Here is a 7,645-nt window from a genome sequence, read left to right on the forward strand (position 1 = left end):
CAATTTACATGGCGAAAGTCTGCAAATTATTACAGGTCAAACCGCCACTCAATGCAATTTATATAATTTTGAAATTTAACGCCTCTAAATATCAATTTCCGAGATGCGGGCCTATAAATCGTCGGGTCTTGTTTCCTTGCATTATTTCAGTATTATGCCTCCCTTTAATTAGCTGTCTCTTTTATGGGCGATCTTTTATGTGGCCCACTCAAACTGGCCACTCTGTACAAGAGTCTCCCATGGCGGTAACCATATACCCGAACTGGTGATAATAGAGGTGAACGTCGAATTTTAAAAGGTCTTAGCTAAATTAGATGGGAATTTTCGTTTTTTTTTCTTTACTTCAGATCGTCTTTCTATTGTTCATTCGCTCTTATCTAAATTAGCTGTAGAACGTCTAGGGATCATGTAGAAAGGAGTTGATTTTTTAAATAATTTGGTTCAAAGTGAATACGCACGCTGAGACCAACTCGGGCTGAAAGCCGTCCCTTCAAAATCACGGCAAAGCATTTGTAGAGGGCTTTCTATAATAATTACCAGATTTGGCGCAGTCGAAGTTATTTTTTTAAGAATGTGTTGGGATATTTGTCAACGCCACAAATAGTGGCATCTTCAATGGTTTTAACAGAGACAACAAAATACCACGCTGAGAGCATATGAATTAAAAGCTGAAAAACTTCCGCCATTTGATTTATCAAGAACGATGGGAAATTGTTAGAGAAATTTGTTTAGAAGTTTCAGTTTTTCACATTATTTCTTTTAGTGGTAATTAAGAAATTCGGAAAATTTTCTCTGAGAAAAACGATTTCCAAAGTAAAAGATTTTCATACTTGAAAAGGTGGCGATACGGAACGAGACGTTCTATCGATCAACTGTTAATGATTATTTAGATCATCAATTCAAGATATACGTGAAAATGTCCAAAAATTCATCAGATTGTAGTCTTTCAATCTTCGATCTTAATCTATTTTATCTATTTTTAAGCGTTAGACAATTTGCTTATAATCTTATGGGTAAAGATGCTTTCGACACCCGTTTTGGAACTACCACGTCTAAGGTTTGAGAGCTCAAGGCTTCATTATTCCTTAGGTTAAGACATTCTGTTACAGCCTAATAACTGAAAGATACTCACATTCGTAGTGCTTATTCAGATTGAAGACTTGAAGTTTCTTAAGCAATCAAAATTGGGGTTTATTTCTTTGTATGTATAAATGCCCTTTTTTTTCTATCCTGATAAGCAAAAAGTAGTTTTCCAAACGATCCACCGAAATGGTTCAGATATCTTCTACCGTTTCCGTGATATTCACCTGTTTACATTTGCAATATTTTTTGTTGGTGCATTGCATATTATGATCCCCCAAGCACGTTTTCTTATGCAGCTTGAAGCCGAGAACATTTTAATGTGATCCATTAAGAAACTGAAATGTTGGCTGGACGCCTCTGTGCCAATGCATTCTACCTGCCATCGCATGGGTGGCAATAAGGCGGCGTTTTTGTTTTCCAAAAATCTGAGAACTTGGCTAAACGTTAATGTTTTAATTTTTTATTGTCACCCGAAATCGGGTGCCAGGCGAAGGGGCGATATTTCACACCAGTCATTGGGCAACTTTGTTGTCGCACGCTGAGATAAAACGAAAAGGGCATTTATATGTATTTTGTTCTTTTCCATGGGTTTGTAAGATAGAAGCCCTTTTGGGACCAAGTAAAAATAATCGTAAAATTTGTTCTAGATTCGGACAGTTTTATCTGAAATCGACAATAATTATTTACCCTGTGTTAAAGAGTGCAAAAGACGACGAAAGGGCAACCTATTGGCCGTTGGTATAGATAGATGGATTTTTAAAAAATTGTCAAGAAAAAACCAAAAATTTCTCAAGCCTTCCCAGAATATCACTCGAAAGGGAAAATATGTGGCTTCAAATGAGGAAAACCTCATTTTAATAGGAAATTTCTGGGAGTTTTCACGATTTTTTTCAGATACTCAGTCGAAGCGATTGGTTGTTGAACAACACGGATTTTTAAAAAATTCGGCACGGAAAAAACAAAAATTGCTGAACTCGGTGCATAACATCACTCGAAAGAGATAATCGGCTGCTTCAAGTGAGGAATTTAATAAAAATTTACAAGAAAAAGCCAAAAATCCCACAATCCGGCTGATAATATCACTCGAAAGAGACAATGCGCTGCTTGAAGTGTGGAAAGTCGCACTTCGGAAAGGAAAACTCGGGGAGTTTGCAAGATCGTTGGTCAACACCGATTTTTCGCCAAAGTAAAACAAAAAATCCCCAAAGCGAAAATCCGCTGCTTTAAGTGAGGAGAAACTAACTTCAATAGGAAGTTCCTGGGAGTTTCCAGGATTTTTTCAGTTACGAAGTGACCATCTTTTTCTTTTGACTTTTTTCACTCTTCTAATTGATGGTGTTTGCAATTTTCAGTTTACCATGTGGTTCCCACGTTGGCAAATCCGAAATCAGTTGAGTGGCATCTGAACAATTGCATGACAAAAAAACGCGTTGTAATGTGTGCAATTAATTGCATACAGAAGAAAATGTTTACAAAAATGTAACTACGTTCCTTCTTTGTCCTCTGCACAGAAAACAGGCCAATTTCGAATCCCTCTTTATAATCACATATGAAATTTGAAGCTAAACACAGGCAAATGCGATTTGGTGTAATATAATCGGATGGTAGTTATTGATGATGGAATTTGAGCGGGACCGTGCGCTAGTTGGTATGCAAAGATAATCAGTAAAACCCTAAAGAGTGTCTCGTTTTTCCGAACAAGAGACACGAAAAGTCACGAGCTCACATGATAAATGATTATAAAAATGGTTCTCACGATTCTTTTCATCCAAAATCGCCGCCGTCGTGGGCGTCTGATGCATCGGCAAGAAGCGGTCTCGCCAAATACGGCCGTCGCGTCGCGCCATTCTACACGACGACGACGCCACTTCCAATTTATTGGGCCACGTGAAATGCGAACTACATATTTAACGTGAGTGACCAAACACGATTTACTTCATTCACTGACTGAATGTCTTTATGATCAGAATTAAGTCGAAACAAACACTAGAGAGAGGAAGACCTATTTGAAGTAACAATATAATAATTAGGAGCACACCTCAGATATTCATTGCCTACTAGCAAAAAAATGGAGAAAAACATCGTCAGAACCGAAATAATCTAGTCCCAATGAGGCCTCATTCATCTAACATCCGAATCACGTCATCGAAGACAATGATAAAGAGACCTCATTGGTCTGCTGGGTTGTGGCATCAATTTTACGTCATAAGAGCGTGGGCTGCACAAGCAAATGTCCTTAATATGTTCATGTTTTATATTAGCAAAATAAAGGATCCAAAGAAGCATAAACTGCTCGTTGACAAGCTGGATGGCCTGATATAAATCACATTGAAGACCTATTCAAGTAAACGACAACTAACTTTAGCATAAAGTCTGAACTTTCAGTATATAAAGACATAAAGTCTGAACAATTCAGTCAAGCAAACGATCATACAGGGTGGTCATTTGCAGGCAAAGTCTTCACTTGCTTCACCGATAAAATAATTTCCTTTAAGTAAGCTTAGTTTTCCTCAATTTGTTGGCAACCAATCAAGACGAAAATGTATTTCAAGTTGTCGCTCAGCCGAAGACCAATACTGGAAAACAAATCAAACAAACTGAGAAATTTTTAGAGACAAATGCGTCCAAATTATCAATGTTGTCCAAAGGCGATAGGATAAATTTTCATTTAAATAATCGCAATAATTGATCGATCCTAGAACATATTCAAATCAATATCCCTTGCTCGATTTAACCCATGCAACAGGTTCTCCTGATCTAGAGCACGCACCTAGGAAACTTTAGAGCCAGGTTTGTTTCTTCATGCTTCTTCCACTTGGTGCATTGAGCCAATCGAAGAACGAAAAACCTCAAGATTAAATAATTAAACGCGAGTTATAACCACTACTTCTTCATGGGTTTATCGTCGTTTTCCCCAGAGCGAGTAATAATGAGCACCTTGAGACCGGCTACTTGTTATAATTTAATTCCATTACGGCAGCTTATTCTTCACACCGATATTGTCTATAGCAGCCGACTTGCTGCAGGCCATTTTCTGATTACACACCTCTTCTTCTTTATTACGTTCGTGTAATCATGGCATTCGATAATAAGGACAATATATATTAGGAAAGTTCATCAAGAAGGGTTTGTTGGTCTAATTTATCGGAAAATTACGCAAATTGAGGAGCAAATGAGAATTTTTTCCCATGAAATATTCGTGTTCGTTAAGGAATTTTTGGGCTGTTAGTCTATTTGATATTGGAAGCAAATGGCTCAGTGCATTGCAATAAACTCCGTAACAGGCAGGACGGGCCTTAACAGACACATTAAGAACGATGTCGACATCGGAAGGCGCTGCCTGAAATTCTAGTCGAAAGCGACCTCAGAATTATTCCATCAGGGTTTAAGGTTAATTTAACTAAGAAAAACACAAACTTTATTCGGGAAAGCAAGAACAAAATACAAGGAAGAAGACTCCATAAAACACTGTACACTATGGACAAAGTTGTGCGGTACACTGTCCAATTTGCAATATTCCCCAAATTATAAATAGATTGCCGAATGGCGGTGGTTTCCAATAGGAGAGCCTGCAAAATTGGCGAGATTAAACAGAAAAATGGTTTAAGCAGCCGAAATATCAGGAACCATTTAAGATCGGATCCAGGGGCTTTATATCGACTAAATATAATTTTTCTAATTTCGTAGACAACAAAGACTGAATTCATACTACATGACTCCCCCTTGATTTAAAAGCTGGATCTTCACCTGCTCAATGTATGATATTCAAATTATTTCGCTTTCTGGATCAAAACTACCCGAATTTCCTCACTCATGCTTTTATGACTCAATCGAATTGATGATGTGAATGACGGAATGATGTAAAAATGAGCGTTCGTACTTATTTTGCTCGAGAGCAAAGGCTTGAGAAATTTCGAAAAAAGCGGCGTCATGTTTGAGTCGATTTTGCATCTCAAAAAAAACCAGGCAACTCTAAGACTTGAAAGCTGCATACGCCCCTGGAACCATTTGCATGATAGAGACAAACTGAGGAAAAACTATGGTTGAAACGTTGACTTAAGCACCACAGAAAGTTGTACGAAAAACAAAAACAACGTACCTAAAACGACACATGGCCTAAAGTGATAAGCAAAAGCTCTGAAGACATTTCAAGTATAACACCATCTAAAGTAGGAAAAGCAGTTCGAGAAATAAATAACAGTTAACCTCATGAAGAAGATGGAACTTCGAAGAAGTTAACCAACTTGTTGAGACAATTTACTAGTTACCATTCACTCGCTGCAACAGTCTCAAAAAACCCAATTATCCCCTTCAAACAGCAAAAAAGCACATACAAGGTAATTAAAAATTGGCGTCATTCCTTTTAAGGGCTGATAGAGGCTCCCTTGGGGAGTACGAGACAAATATTTAAAAAAAAAATTTCGAAAATTTCTAGAAGATATTAATAGTTGAAAATCGAATTTTATCTTTGTTATTAAGCATTATTTTGAAATTATTCCATGTTTAATTGGTAGCATATTGGAATCCTTAAGCATTCAAAAAGAAAAATTACAATATTTGCTTCAAATTACGAACATTTTTGATATCAAAAAAGTTCTCTTCTACAATTTTTTGATGAAAAGGCACAGTGGCAATGATGTTTTTTGTCATTAACAGATAGTTACAGGTGGATRGCCCTTATCAATAATAACAATAATTTGTCAAACTGTGACTTACTTTGAATTTCCTTTCACGAATTTGAAGATATGCGRTTAGTTCAGGGAAAATGCTACAGTAACATAGCAGAAGCTGAAAGAACTCACGCCAACAAAGGGCGAGGAGAGTGGTTCCAGGAAGATAGTGGACGACAATCGATAAATACCGAGGAAGGGCTACATTCCTACCACGTTTGTACGATACACACAGCACAAGGAGATACAAATGGAGCAGGAGTTAATTAACTGAAGGCGAGAAGCTGCTTAATAAGAGTGGATAATAAGGAGATTACACAGGCACTAGCTTGTTTGGAGTTAACCATTCAAATGTTTGGTGTTGTATGGTTGATTTATGAACCCCAATATTCGAGGTTATGAGAACAGGTTGACATTTCGAAAGTACGTTGCGCAGTCAACAAATCTTGTTGAATTTACCGTTTATCCTTGTCTATCTTTTTGTCAGTCTGTATAATTCCATGGTTACTGGAGTTTTAAATAATTACAAAGCAACAGGTATTTGCGCAATGTAAATTAGGCAGATAACCTTGAAAAACATTGCTGCCGTATTTCTGATATAGTTTTTTTTAATTTCACAGTTTTTAATAGCAATTAATTTCTTTTACTATTTTTTCTGTACTCCTATGCCAGCGCCAGACAACACCTCCAGAGGAATGACGCCAATTTTGAATCACCCTGTATAGACACAAAATATTCAATCACGCTAATTTCGACTGCTTAAAAAAATTCCAGACCAAATGGTCGGGCCATCCAAATGCTTTTTCTGTATCTTGCGATCTACCTAGTTTCATAACCAAGTGCAGATATATCAAATCGGACGCGACAAACGAGCTCCAACTCAACTTTTCACAACTACCATTTCCTTACAACCTAAATGTAATTTTTAGACATTTACTTGCCCAAATAGCCAAAAACCATTCACCAACCAGTTCAAAAGCACAACAATAGTGAAGTCAGTTCAGCTTCTTACCTTGCTTTCCATCTGCGTGCAGCGTTACTTTACAGGGTGGCACCCTCTTCGCAATTGAGTCTCAGATATCTGGAACAAAAACAAAACGAAATCACATAAAGTACGAAAACTCGGCTGTGCTGCCAGGTGTGAGAATAATCACCAGCATTACCAGATTACCACCTTCTTTGTGGCCAAATGCCCGCTGGGTAATTGAATGCAACGAGCATGATTTAGAGAGTTATGCGATCCAAAATGTTCGATAAACGCACTTAATAACTGGGATTATAAAACAATTGGCTTGCAACAGCGAGAAATTGTGCTTTGGGACACGGAACCCAAATGCTAAGGACTTCATCGATGCGTAAAATCATTGGACCTCCCTCAGTAGTTTGATGCGATCTTATATAAAGTCGCGGCCTGAACAAACGCAAAAAAAACATCCGAATGAAGATCCTGAAGATGTGAAAGCTATGCTGATCATTTAGCAGCTGTCAATTCTGCACGAGACTGCAATTTGTCGCTTCGAATCAGGGATGCGTCTTGACGCCATTCGCTGTCATGTCACAATTAATAACAGTGAGTTAAACATCGAAAAATCAGATATGATTTGTGTCGATAGCGCTCTCGAGATACCCCACATCCAACCGGACCCCATACGGCATTCTTTTACCTGCCTCTTTTGTGTGAATGTTGTGTCTTATGCATTAAAATTAATTCCTTCGCTCTTTTATTAAACTGAACAATCCGAATAACGGTTCTTTCCCTTAAAGTGCATAGCTTTAAATTGATGTTTTCCCTGTAGGTGTTGATAAAAAGAACGCACGATTATTTTATATATACGTGACTAGGGCGGGATCAAATATTGCAAAGTTATTGATCAAAGGCAGATGGTTGATGA

The 7,645-nt window shown here is 37.7% G+C and overlaps 1 protein-coding gene across 1 annotated transcript in view; it reads left to right on the forward strand.

Moving 5' to 3' along the window:
• Window positions 1-7,645, forward strand: part of LOC109539681 (RNA/RNP complex-1-interacting phosphatase) — a 39,855-nt gene that overhangs the window by 872 nt on the left and 31,338 nt on the right. The window lies entirely within an intron of this gene.

The sequence above is a fragment of the Dendroctonus ponderosae genome, unplaced genomic scaffold (assembly GCF_020466585.1).
Source record: "Dendroctonus ponderosae isolate FM_Combo_2020 unplaced genomic scaffold, Dpon_F_20191213v2 Dpon_F_20191213_7, whole genome shotgun sequence".
Taxonomy (NCBI): Eukaryota; Metazoa; Arthropoda; class Insecta; order Coleoptera; family Curculionidae; genus Dendroctonus; species Dendroctonus ponderosae.